Below are 14490 nucleotides of genomic sequence, written 5' to 3' on the forward strand. Positions count from 1 at the left end.
CTGAATTGTGCGTGGTTCCCCTGACAACACTGCTCTAGGGCCATGACTCTTATGTGTCTGTTCTCCTTGAGTTTGCTCAAGCAGAAAGCATTATTAAGTATGACTAAAACTTTGAAGAACATTCAGCCCTATACACAGGCTCCAAAGGAAATCATGAAAATACCCAGTCATTTCTCATGCTCCCAATTAGTGTCATCACAGCTGTGGGTAAATGCTTTTCTGCGGAGAACTGTCTACCTATTCACCTCTTTCCTGACATATCTTTGAAGCAACATTTATTTATGTTTTGTTTTCCCAGATCAATAGATAATTGCACACTTTTAATCAATGGGGACAACCAGCTCGAGGTTTAATGAGAATGTACAAATGAACCTCTGACTACACACTGCATGCACAGCCCCACATTCATGTCCTTTCTCTTATTTAAATGCAGCCAGGTGAGGAAAACTAAGTCCCATTCCTCCATTTGCCTAATTGTAAACACCATAATATATATATATATATATATATATATATATATATTCTGCAGTTGCAAAACTTGTCTTGCTGCATAATATCATCTTCACTTGATATTTCATACATTATTCCTTCAGTTGTTGTGCTTGTCAAGGAGCAGCAAGGGCTAGCTGCTTCCAAAAGAGCATGGAGCCAGGAGTCAAAGCAAGAGTGACCCCAGCAGAGGCAACACCCTCACCAGTGGGACACAATCCCACAGGGCTCTCTGAAGACTTTCTTCAGTAGGCTCACCTTGAACTGTTCATGAAGCTACATAAAAATTGTGAGGTAAGAATGATTTGTCTGAGGATGTTGACAGCAGAACCTACATTTCTCCTCCTGCTTTCCAACTTCCAATAAAAAATCTGATATTCCACAATGTTTAGTTAAGCCTAGCAATGAAATCAGATATTTTTCCTGTTTCATTGTGCTGACGAATTTACGGGCCAGATTATCAGATGCAGCTGAGGTACGCTAAGCTCAATGGAAACAAAGAAGACTGTAAAATCCATTGCCAGAAGTCCCAAAAGCCAACACAGCAATAAAAAGCAGTTGAACACATCCAGCCACCCTTTGCTGCAGCAGCAAAGGAGACCACAGAGCAGTCACTCTTACTAGCATGTGTTATCCAGGGTGTTTAGAACTGGGACAATTTTGTATCAACACAGCACAAAAGTGTCTTTACTCAGCCAAGCATCTGCTGCTGCATAGTTCACATAGGCAAGGAGTTTGTCAGTACTTGTAGAGCACCTCAGTCAAATTCCTACCAGCATGTTTTTGAGAGAAACACCAGCATGGTCTGTAAGGTACCTTTCAACCCAAGCCATTCTGTGGTTCTATGCCTACATCTCTTTGCCAAGTAGAATCATGCAAGCAGATTTTCTTTGTGCTACCTTCAGGGCTGTTGCTTCTACAGATAAAATTCAGAGCCATCACCTTTTTTTCACATCACACAGAACCACAGAATGGGTTTGGTTGGAAGTGACTTAAAGATCACCTAATATCAACCCCCTGCCATGGGCAGGGACACCTCCCACCAGACCAGGTTGCCCAAAGCCCCATCCAGCCTGGCCTTGAGCACTCCAGGGATGGGGCATCCACAGCTTCTCTAGGCAGCCTGTGCCAGGGCCTCATCACCCTCTGAGTAAAGAACTTCTTCCTTATAATATAATATAAAACCACCCTTTTTCAGTTTAAAACCATTACAACTTGTCCTATCACTACAAAGCCTGATAAAGACGCCTACAGACCAGCTCTAACACATCCACGTCTTTCTTGTCCTGGCGACCCCAGAGCTGGATGCAGCACCATCCACTACCAGGAACCAATACTGAGTGATCACAGGGTCATTTCATGTAAATTTTAGCCAGAGATCTCTTGTGCTCCATTTTACCTAGTGGATTGAAAACCTGGATACTTCATTCAAGACTACTTGTATCTTTGCATTAGACAGGTGAAATCATCATTTTTTTTCCTCTTCATCAGAGGCCTGTACAACCTCTCAAAACAATAGTAAAACTCTCCTCTGTTAGGAGAACTTTGAAACCCTTAAGACTTGCAAGAGCCAAAGTGATGCCACTTCTCCCATTCAAAACCAAGCTGTACTGACAAAAGATTTGCTTAGAAGTATCAAAAGCCCTGTGCAGATATTAAATTGATGCTTTGAATTCTGCTTTTGCTAAGAACGAATGCTCTTTTGGTTACAGGTACTGAGTCAGTGCAGGAAACAGTACTTCTGAGGCCTGGTCACAGAATTGGAAGATGTATGGCTATGCAATAAAATAAGCAAAGTAAGAAATCAAAATGAGCAAAATTCTCCCAAATAAAGAGTAAACAATTGGGAGGAATAAATAAAATCACAAAAATGCCATTCACCTATGCTGCCTCAGAGAGATACACAAAGAAGAATAAAACAAGTCACAAACACAGCAGGGTACCTCTTCGTGTAACTGGGAACTAATGCTGCTAAATTATAGATACATTAATTATCACTTCAATCTTTAATGACATCAGACACCCTCCACTAGGTTCAATTAGAAAGAACCATGGCTTCCTAGCAGGGAAGCGTGGGCTAGAAAAATCTTCCTGGTTGTAGCTCCTGTGTTTGAACCAGGATTATACAGAAAAACTATATGCTTGGCCTTGATGCAGAACTCTCTTGCCACAAAGAAATAGAAATGCCAATTTTCTTCTTATAACTTTGTCCTTTAAATCTCTTATTACCTCTTAAACAACTGTGGCCTCACTTTGGCCTTTATTTTACAGATGTCTTGTACTGCCTTCCTGTCCATATCTAATGCACAAGAACAAATAATCCACAAGGGAAAGAAAATATTTGCTATGCTCACTTTCCAGCTACAGAATAATTCATACAGACGTATCAGAGGCTAGTGCTTTACCATCTAACTTAGCAGCACGGCTCCTTGTGTCCAAAGGAAGACTGTGCCAGAATGAAAGCAAATCAACTGGTCCCAGCTGGAAACCAGGTCCCAGTGCTACATCCAGGGGTGCACTGAGAGAAAAGGGATGGCAAAAGCTGTTCCCTTCTTTTGGAGATCCCTTCTTTTTTCCAGATCCCTGATAAAGATTTTAGCACTAAAGAAGAGTGCTTACACCCATTCTTTTTCTATTGCCAGGCCAAGCTTCAGGCAAACACTTGTGGTGTTTGGAGAATTCCTCAGAAGGTTTGCAGCAGTGAGCATCCAACATGAGTGGCAAATAGAGTAATAAAATCTGCACTGCAGCTACACCTCTGTTAATTTGTAAGCATTTAAGCATTCTGTAAAAGAGAAGACACAACTAAGTAACCTGAGCTTTCAGCCACTGGTCATTGTTATGTCCTTTCTGGCTACCTTAGAAAATTTGATTCCCATGCACGTTAAGTATTTCATAAAATAAAATTACAGCCCTGGTGTTTTCCTTCAGGAGCAAAGCTATACAATTTTGCAGTAGCTTTTAAATACATATTGCTTAAAATTACTTCCTTGTCCTCTGCCTTATGCAATATTCTATCAATCCTTTGCTCTATCCACAAATATTATGACAAAGATTTTATATTTATGTCCATAGGGTTCACAGAAATTTGGAATAGCACCAGAACTTCTATATATCCCTTTTACATTTGCACTAGAAATGATGCCTTTCCACTGATACCTGCTACATGAGTTCAGTCAGTTCTTAATCCACTGTATAGTGTTACTTTTTAATGCAAATGTCATTCAGTAGGCAGTAACAATGCCTAAGAACAAATATATTATATCTGGGTAGTTACCATATCAACCAAACCATAACTCCTCGCAGAAAGAAATGAGTTTTCTTAGAGATGACCTCCTTCTCATAAAAATATAATCCCTGAATAGGGATACATAATAATTCTCATCTGTAATACTTTATTCACCAGCTTCCACGTCAACTATTCTTTTTTTTTTTTGTGACTGAATCAGGTAAACTGGTCTATAACTATACATTTGAATAACTTTTTGAATTAGCAATACATTATCATCATTTTAAAGGCCCATAATTAGTGTTGTGCTCAACAGCTAAATTTTTTCCCAGGTATCTTTCTTCTCTTATCCTATAGTAGTCAACACTTTCTACTGTAATAGTCCACACTTTCCAGCAATGACAGTATGCTTTGTTGGGATGGCTAGAGATCATCTCCTTCTTTTTTTTTTTTTTTTTTTTTTTTTTTCCAGAAAACTCCAAATTGTTCAGAATTGTTTGTGGATCTCTCATCAGTGAGAAAACAGAGGATCCAAATCAGCCTCACACAAGTCTTGAGGCTGACTCAGGAAAAATGGTTTTCCACTTTCCCTGTTCCAGGGCTGATGATGATCTTGACAAAAAATTCTATTTTTCCACCATGATCCCTGTCCTCCCTCACTCCATCCTACTAGGTCCTCTGGAACAGAGTCATATTAGCATAGAGGATGCCTGCTGCAGGACTGTCTTAAGTACAAAAGAGTAACAACAGAAAATATTGGGAAAAATATTGTGGTCATAGTGACAATTGAATCTCAAAGAGAAATGGATGTTGTATATCCTTCAAAAAGATGTTCAATCATTTCCAAGCACTGGGGACACTTTCTTACAGAAAATGTCTCATGAATCCTTTCAAAAGATGCTGACAAGTCTCACAGTGCCTGTGCACCCAATGCACCAAAAAGTGATGCAATACACCAGGCTCTGAAAAGCTTCTACCTGTTCTGAACTATCTCAGCACCCTCTACAGCTGTCTTGGACACCAGGCTTAAGGTGGGTTGCAACACTCTTTGGAAATGTCCTTCTCTGCACTGAATACAAACAGAGCTTACATATCTCTTTTACTTTATTTTAAGACATTTAAATACAGGTGAGGAAAATCCCATCATAAAAATGCTTAAGAACCTGAAGGAAATGGGGCTCTCTGTCCCACTTATTTTGATGTCGATATCTTCCTCTGAATCCTGCTCATCACTGGACATGCTGACTTGGTTCATCTGAGCTCCTTGGTTCAAGGAAGCAGAGTGTTGTTTCCTGAAAGTGAAGCTAACACCTTTTTCTTTAAGCAAATCATATTGAAATCTGTTTGATGATAATGAGTGATTTAAACCTCACTTTTACATATCATCCTTTAAGTTACGCCCCATGAAAAAATCCCAAAGCTGTCAAATATTTTAAAATTAAAAGAGACAGTGCACCTTACGGAGTATATGCACTGTAAGACATGTGTCAGCAGAGCATGTCAGCTCAGAAACTTTCAGTAGCATTAAATTAGCATTAATAACGTATTGACGTGAAACTGTAATAATAGAGCTAAGAATTTAGGAAAGAACAATGTGAATGATCTGATGTTTTAACTCTCCTTGTTATGTCAAAGGAAAGTCAAGGGAAAGGGACAGAAAAAAAGAGAGTAAAAGAAAAACAGAAAAGAACAGAGAGAAAGACACAGCGTCACAGAGAGATGGAAGGCAGGCAGGAAAAGGCAGGCAAGAAAGAAAGGGAAGGAAGGAGGGAAGGAAGGAAGGAAGGAAGGAAGGAAGGAAGGAAGGAAGGAAGGAAGGAAGGAAGGAAGGAAGGAAGGAAGGAAGGAAGGAAGGAAGGAAGGAAGGAAGGAAGGAGAAAGAAAGAAAAGAAAGAAAGAAAGAAAGAAAGAAAGAAAGAAAGAAAGAAAGAAAGAAAGAAAGAAAGAAAGAAAGAAAGAAAGAAAGAAAGAAAGAAAGAAAGAAAGAAAGAAAGAAAAAGAAAGAAAGAAAGAAAGAAAGAAAGAAAGAAAGAAAGAAAGAAAGAAAGAAAGAAAGAAAGAAAGAAAGAAAGAAAGAAAGAAAGAAAAAGAAAGAAAGAAAAAGAAAGAAGGGAGGAAAAGGGAATGGGAAAGGTAAAGAATTTGCTCAACACAAAGCCCCATTTAGGGTCTACAAACACACAAATGGAGAAATGATTTTGCACTGCAGTGGGTTATTAAATCTACTAAACTCTCCCTTAAAGCTGCATTGAGACAGATTTAAAGCACAAGGCAATTTTTTCTTTATGATATTTCCTTTTTCCACTTCTGGACTAGCTCACGTTAGGAGGACATGAGGTTGTCTCTCTGCTGAGAACCCTAAATCCAACATCCTTGAGAAGGCAACTCCCTCCCTTTGAAAGTTCAGTTAAAGTCATAGATCATAGAATATCCGAGCTGGAAAGGACCCACAGGGATCATCGAATCCAACTTTTGGGTCCCCACCCCAATAAATAAATAAATAATCAGACCATGTGTCTGAGAACATTGTCCAAACTATTCTTGAATTCTGCCAGGCTCAGTGCTGTGACCACTGCCCTGGGGAGCCTGTCCCAGTGCCCGACCACCTCTGGGTGCAGAACCTTTCCCTAACCCCCAGCCTGACCCTCCCCTGTCCCAGCTCCATGCCGTTCCCTCGGGTCCTGTCACTGTCCCCAGAGAGCAGAGCTCAGCGCCTGCCCCTCCGCTCCCCTCCTGAGGGAGCTGCAGAAGTCTCAGTATCACACCTGTTACACTGATCCTTGACTAGGAGCATTGTGATCCTTCTGCCCCTCAGGGTTTTCTATTGAGAAACCTTCTGTACAAAGAGCTAAACATAATCTCCAGTTTCCAGCATTCTGTCCTTTTGTCCTTAGGACAAAACTTTTTAAACAGTTTCTTCAATTTCATTTTTATTCTTTCAAGAATAAGCAAGCCCTCAGCTGCCAAGCACTCCTCCAGGGACTTGTGTATAATGAATGCTGAACACGTGTAACTGTCAAGTTACACGAGAATAAAGCAGAGGTGAGAAGAGAAACACAGGAAGGTTAAAGCAAGCATTATTTATTGCCATGTTTCTTTTTTTTGTTTTTCCAAAACCAGAATTTTAGGATTCCAGAATTTCAGCAGTGCCTAGTGCTTTGCCAGAGATTCAGCAACTCTCTGGATCTCCATCATTTTCCATCATTTTTCCATTTCTGCAGCAGAAAGCATCCACTTTCTCCTAAAAAGCATGATCTACCTAATTTAAACATTTGAATTGTTTTATGCTCTGAGACAGATCTTTACCCTACCACAAATTCTACCCATGGCTAAAGAAATAGCCTGGCAAATCCAGGCCTCATTAAATAATTCACAATTCATAAGCCTCATTAAAAGCTGTCTTCCGAAAATTTAGACCATAACTCAAAATATTTGCAAAGGATAACGTTTCTTTGGCCAGTGTCCAAAGACGAATTCAGGACCTTGTGTGTTTTTCAGAGCTAAACATGCCAATAAGAGAGATTTGAAGGATTTAAGGGGGAAGAGCTTAGCTGCATAGAACAAGCTTCATTTTTCTCTGGTAGTTAATATTGCTTTTTTTTTTTTTTTTTTTTTTTCTGCATTGGAAGAAATTTTCCCATCGAAGCTCAAGCTTAAAGGACAAGGGCCTAGTGACAAAATTCTTCTTAATGTTAAGGAGATTTCATGAAACTAGTTTCTCAGTGGAGCTCTCCCAGACCCCATTAGCTCTGCTCTTCAGTTACTTGGTTCACTGTGCAGCAGTTCCTCCAGAACACTTAACTCCCCGCAGTCAGTTGATAACAAAAATGACTCCTATATATAGCACTACTTTTATTTGCTCTCTCTTTTTTTTTTTTTTTTTCCTTTTATAAAACACTCTGCATGGAGTATTATGAAGCCTCAAAATTCTTTTTTTTTTTTTTTGAACACTTTTAAAAATACTTCTTTTAAAAGTATACCTCCACGCTCTGCCCATATGCACTAAAGACTTTTTGCAAATGTTCATTGTCAAATGTTCCTTACCAAAGAATGAAGTGATCCTTAATGTGCAACCCACCCTTGAAAACAAATTCATAAGGAAAAAAAAACTGGCATATCTTTCAATTGCAGTGGCGGCACTGGCAGTGTAATGATACTGCAATTGCTTCTATACTAACATTATAATTTGCAGCAATGTGTAAGTAAAACAGAGCACCACAGCAATTATGTGATTCCACCTTGCAGTTTAATGCCTAATGTAATTCCTCCTTTCTGGAATCATGCTGTATCTAGTACACCGTGAAGTTTGAAGTCCATCAATGCCAGGAAAATCAGCACTTCGTGGATGCTGTAGCCAAGGTGGATTCTGCCTTTTTCAAATAGTGCCTACGCTGATTCTGGATATGGTTGCCATATTTGTAATTCAGACTAAATAAGCACCAGCACCCAGCTCAGTCCTGCTCACAAATTTCCCTGGCTGCAGAGCAGGATCAGAGGTGACTGAGGTGGGATTGCAGGTATCTGCTCTCACATAACTTTAGTCTGGCTCCCTCTCTTTTTATCAGCACAGCGGCCAGAAAATGTGGCTCTGCAAATAACCATGCATTCAGTGCCCTGCACTGCTCAGTAGCTGCCATATATCATGCAGAGGGCAAGCAAAGCTATTAGTAGGTATTACACCCCAGGGTGTATTCACACCACACACATTTAAGGTCCCAGGCAGGAGGATGTTCTTCTCTGACTCCTTCTACAGGGACTGAGAAGCACAGCTCCTTCAGAGGGCAATTCAGAGCAGAAACCCAAACTAGGTGCCCTGATTTACCCCTGAAAAAGCTGTTCCCTTCCTTCTGATTACAGGGGGAACTTGAGGACACATGGTTCCCAAGTTAGACATCTATCAAGGACGCCACAGTTGCATTTATCCAAGTAAAACAAGCATGGTCATATGCACTGAAGCCATGGCATGTTCAAGTTCACGTCTATGCTAGCAAAAGGTTTTAGCCTCCAAAACAAGGCCTCTGCTGTCCGTGAACAGTCCCTGGCATGCTACAAGTGCCCATCTGGGCCCTACAAATCGTCAGACAGAGCATTAGCTGGCCTGGGCCAAATGTGCCAGACATCATTCTCCGAGTTTACCAGCACAGATGAGTGCATTACATTGCCCAGGAACGCTTCTGGCCACATTTACGGTTCCTAGTTCGGATACAACCCATAAATATCATCCTTTGCTAAGAGCTCTGTAATAAAGATCAAAAGGAGCCTCTTGGGCAAAACTGCTAAATTCATTTTATGGTCACAGGTCACCAATTTTACGTGCATTCATTTCAAAAAAAAAAGAAAGTGGGAAGGGGCTGATTGCACAGCCAAGAAACATCTTATCCTGTTTAAGTCAGGACAGGGGAAATGCAGGACGTTCTGGGATTTCCAAGCACTTAAAGTACTTTTGAACCTGGTGAAAAAAAGAAAAATGTATTAATATTTTTTTCTGAACATCTCAGTAGCCTTATCTCCAGGCTGACCCATTAGCCTGTCTTTAAATCTCCATCCAAAGTTCCTTTTGGAGCTCCCGAATCTTGGTGAGGACTCCTCTTTCCAAGAGACGCCTACACTATAAGATTCTCCGATAGCCTCTCCCTCTCTAACACACCCACACAAACGCAAGAAACTCGTTGGACGTCTGACAGCAGACGTATCTTGTCAAGAGGACCGATGCAATTAGCACCATTTAAGTGAGCAGCCTCCAGAATTAATTTGCACATGCTCCCACAGGAATAAATGGCACTATGGGAATATGAATATAGCATCAGGCCTCAGCACTTCCAAGCTAATTTGCTTGTGTCTGCCCCTAAACAAACACACAGACTGTGTGCCAAGGAGCTTGTCGGCAAACGGCACAAGGTTTTGAGAAAAGCAATTAGCAGCTGCAGCGCTTTCACAGAATCACAGAATCTCTAGGTTGGAAGAGACCTCAAGGTCATCGAGTCCAACCTCCAACCTAACGCTAACAGCCCTCCACTAAACCATATCCCTAAGCTCTACATCTAAACGTCTTTTGAAGACTTCCAGGGATGGTGACTCCACCACTTCCCTGGGCAGCCTGTTCCAATGTCTAACAACCCTTTCAGTGAAGAAATTCTTCCTAACATCTAACCTAAAACTCCCCTGGCTCAACTTAAGCCCATTCCCCCTCGTCCTGTCACCAGGCACGTGGGAGAACAGGCCAACCCCCACCTCGCTACAGCCTCCCTTGAGGTACCTATAGAGAGCGATAAGGTCACCCCTGAGCCTCCTCTTCTCCAGGCTGAACAAGCCCAGCTCCCTCAGCCGCTCCTCGTAGGACTTGTTCTCCAGGCCCCTCACCAGCTTCGTCGCCCTTCTCTGCACCCGCTCAAGCACCTCGATGTCCTTCTTGTAGCGAGGGGCCCAAAACTGAACACAGTACTCGAGGTGCGGCCTCACCAGAGCTGAGTACAGGGGGACGATCACCTCCCTCGCCCTGCTGGTCACGCTGTTCCTGATACAAGCCAGGATGCCGTTGGCCTTCTTGGCCACCTGAGCACACTGCTGGCTCATATTCAGCTGACTATCCACCATCACTCCCAGGTCCTTCTCTGCCTGGCAGCTCTCCAACCATACCTCTCCCAGTCTGTAGCTCTGCTTGGGGTTATTGCGCCCCAGGTGCAGGACCCGGCACTTGGCTTTGTTGAACTTCATGCAGTTGACCTCAGCCCATCGGTGCAGCCTATCCAGATCCTCCTGCAGGGCTTTCCTACCCTCGAGCAGATCGACACACGCACCTAACTTGGTGTCATCTGCGAACTTACTGAGGGTGCACTCAATGCCCTCGTCCAGATCATCAATGAAGATATTAAAGAGGACCGGCCCCAGCACCGAGCCCTGGGGGACGCCACTAGTGACTGGCCTCCAACTGGACTTGGCTCCATTCACCACGACTCTTTGGGCCCGGCTATCCAGCCAGTTTCTAACCCAGCGAAGCGTGCGCCAGTCCAAGCCAAGAGCAGACAGTTTCTTGAGGAGAATGCTGTGGGAGACGGTGTCAAAAGCCTTGCTGAAGTCAAGGTAGACCACATCCACAGCCTTTCCCTCATCTACCCAGCGCGTCACTCTGTCATAGAAGGAGATCAGGTTCGTCAGGCATGACCTGCCTTTCATAAAGCCATGCTGACTGGGCCTGATCGCCTGCTTCCCCTGCAATTGCTGCATGATGACTCTCAGGAGGATCTGCTCCATGAGCTTTCCTGGCACTGAGGTCAAACTGACAGGCCTGTAGTTTCCCGGGTCTGTCCTCCGGCCCTTCTTGTAGATGGGCGTCACGTTTGCTAGCCGCCAGTCGATTGGAACCTCCCCTGATAGCCAGGACTGTTGATAAATGATGGAAAGCGGCTTGGCCAGCTCTTGTGCCAGTTCCCTCAGTACCCTTGGGTGGATCCCATCCGGCCCCATCGACTTGTGCACATCTAAGTGCCGTAGCAGGTCACCAACCAGTTCTTCATGGATAATGAGGGCCACATCCTGCTCCCCATCGCCTTCCACCAGCTCAGGGTACTGAGTATCCAGAGAACATCCGGTATTGCCGCTAAAGACTGAGGCAAAGAAGGCATTGAGCACCTCCGCCTTTTCCTCATCTCGGGATTCCATCCCGACTGTGAGATGATCACTGCAATAGGGCAAGTCCACCCCTTTCCCTCGGGTTTGTCCATCTCGAGCAAGGGGTGAAGCTTCACCTTGCAAAGTGTGCTCGAACCCAAAGAACTGCTGGCTTTCTCCAGTGGCTGATCAGTGCCTTAGCAGAAAAATTTCCATCAAAATGGCTTCATGCTGATGACCTATAAAATATTCAGTGGAATGACAGTGTGGGTTTGAGTCATATCCCACAGCTGCTCTATCAGCACAAATGGACCATGTCCCCAAACCCAGCTACTAGGTTCCTCACATCAATTTTAGGTGATTCCCTGCGTGTACATCATGGGCTGTAAGGCTGGGAAAGTTTCCTGCTTGCGTCTGTGTCCCAGATGAAGAACAAGGATTAAAGGTATTGTTCACTTGGCTGTGGTCAGACAAAGCTACCACTTATCAAACAAGTAACTCAGAAGTACAGGATGAAGAGATCAATATATAATGTACTTGACGGTATATAATTGACAGGTGCAGCTCCTCATTCAAGGGTGGAACTAAAGTCAGTTCTTTCTGGTTTGGAAGAGCTGTTGTACATCTTCCCTCATCTTCCCTCTGCTTTTTGCTGAAAACAGGCTTAACTTTCTGATCTGTTGTCTCAAAAACTCAGATAAGATACAGATTAAAATACAATTATTAATACTTTATAAATAATATATAGACATAAACCATTACATATACCATATAATAATAATACAGTGATAATTAATTATAATAAATATATTTTTATTCAAGTACAAATAAGATTGAAGTACAGATAAATTTCCACTGTTTTTCACCATTAAATCTATTACCATTATAATTTGCTTCTAATTCAAACACGGTAAGCAGAAATGCAAAGAAATCTGTGGACTGTGTCTGTGTGGTCTATGAATGGCAAGGAAAAGAGGCTTAAATATGCCCTACCACACACCACAGCTCTGCTACAGCAGTGTTTTAGGGTCTGCATAGCAGAAGAGCTAGACAACTACTAGAGCATCCTCAGCTGTTTCTTAAATGCCTCCCATCTCAATATAGCTTAATTCCAATATCCTTCAGCGTAATGAACAAATTTGACTTCTGTGCTCCATAAGAAGAGCTGAACTGAAATATCTGTTCTTTGTACTTGTTTTAAAACTTATAAGGATCAATACTACATGTGCAAGTGTTGATTGTAGAATCAGGAGGAGAAGAATCTCCGCTATGAGGAATGGATCTCTCTTACCTTTTTTTCCTGCACTATTAAGCAAGTAATATGGAAACAAAATTTTGCCAGCAGCAAATCTCACAACAGGGAGATGGGCTCAAATGTTGTAAAATGCTTTTGACAGGACAGAGAAGGTGTTTTTGTTTCATTTGGTTTTAAAAGTAGCGATTCTGTGTTAGCTCTGTAATTGAAAAAACTGAGATTAAAAACAAATTCAGTGCAGAGCTCGGATGCACTGGGTCTCACTGAATAGGAACATTACAGTATTTCTGCTATAAAACCCCATCCATCTCACTTGCACTCAGTACTCATGAAAGGCATATTTCCTAAATAAGCCCAGCAGAGCGGTACAGCCACAGATCTGCAGAAGGAGGTCCAAGCCCACTGATCCATTACCCTCACGTGTGCCATAGCAAAGAGAAAAGAGTACAGAGGCTCCTAATGCAAGCACTGGCAAAATGGTGAGGCCCCAAGTTAGGTTTTATAATTGATGTTAAGAAAGCAAATCCTGAAAAGACAGAAAAGTTTACTCTATTTGTTAAACTTTCACCAAAAACAAAAAAATAAAGGGGGGGGGGGGGAGCTTCCCAATAATTATAAGAAGAAACCCAAGTGTGGCATTTTGTTCCTTCAAAGTAATTCCAGAACTGAATTAATTAGGAGCAACTTCTTTTAAAGCTGGTGCCATTATGGCCGATCAATAAATATACACTAGTTGTACTCAAATAACTTTCAAGAGAGATATATAGCTCAAGGACATGTTTTAAAGGGACTCTGACTGGCGTTACTCTTCTGGTGTAATTATACAACTGCAGATTGAACAGTATCATCTTCCACGTGGGTATTTTTTGGTATACTGTAACAGCGGCTTTGGGACTCAAACCTTCAACAGTATAATTATATCACAAGAGCAAAGCCAGGAAATTTCTGTATAAATACAAGGCTTGACTCTGGTTAAGAGTTTGTTTTTGTTTTGTAAGGAATTGTAACACCACCTTTGCAAAATAGAGGGTTTTTGAAGATAAATAAGTGACTTTAGTTTCCTCTCAGAAGAAGCCAGGATAAATTAGCGTCCTGGCAGAAGGGGCTGGGTGCACCTGGTGAATGCCATGGCTCCAGCCACATAGGCTCCCTCCATCCTCCCTAGCAATATCCCTGGCTCCAGCTTGCTGTTCACACACATTTCAGCCAAAAATATATTGCTCAGGCATCAATTTCTCATTTCTCCAGAGCTCTGCTGCAACCCAGCTTTCAGAGTTTTTAACAGCAGGGAAAAATGAGCCTCAAGGGACCACACAGGGACCCACCTGAGTGATTCCCAGAGCGCCATTTTGAGCTCAGCCTACACCAGGTTCCACAAATTCTGTGGGAGACTATTTTTTTTTTTTCTTTTCCTTGAACACCACAGGGACGGTGACTCCACCACGTCCCTGGGCAATCTGTCCCAATGCCTGACCGCTCTTTCTGAGAAGAAATGTCTCCTCATTTCCAACCTGAACCTTCCCTGGCACAACTTGAGGCCATTCCCTCTAGTCCTATCCCTAGTTACCTGTGAGAAGAGGCCGACCCCCAGCTCCCTGCAGCTTCCTTTCAGACAGTTGCAGAGAGCAATGAAGTCTCCCCTGAGCCTCCTCTTCTCCAGACCAAACACCCCCAGTTCCCTCACCCGCTCCTCACAGGACTTGTGCTCCAGGCCCTTCACCAGCCTTTCTCTGGGCACACTTCATGGCCTCAGTGTCATTTCTATCAATGACACCTTTGACACCTTTACTGAATTCAGAACCATCAAGGGACTGTCTGTGTCTTACAGCTCTCAAACATACCTAGAAGAGCCAGGCCAAAATTTCTGACTCATGTCTTGAAAAGCAATTGCAGTCCAATATTCATTTTA

General features: G+C 42.5%; 1 protein-coding gene across 1 annotated transcript in view; it reads right to left on the reverse strand.

The window, feature by feature from the left end:
• COL22A1 (collagen type XXII alpha 1 chain) overlaps window positions 1-14490 on the reverse strand; it is a gene marked incomplete at both ends in the record, with an annotated part of 202631 nt that overhangs the window by 159334 nt on the left and 28807 nt on the right. The gene's annotated exons all lie outside the window — the stretch shown is intronic.

The sequence above is a fragment of the Netta rufina genome, assembly GCF_964035555.1.
Source record: "Netta rufina genome assembly, chromosome: 2".
Taxonomy (NCBI): domain Eukaryota; kingdom Metazoa; phylum Chordata; class Aves; order Anseriformes; family Anatidae; genus Netta; species Netta rufina.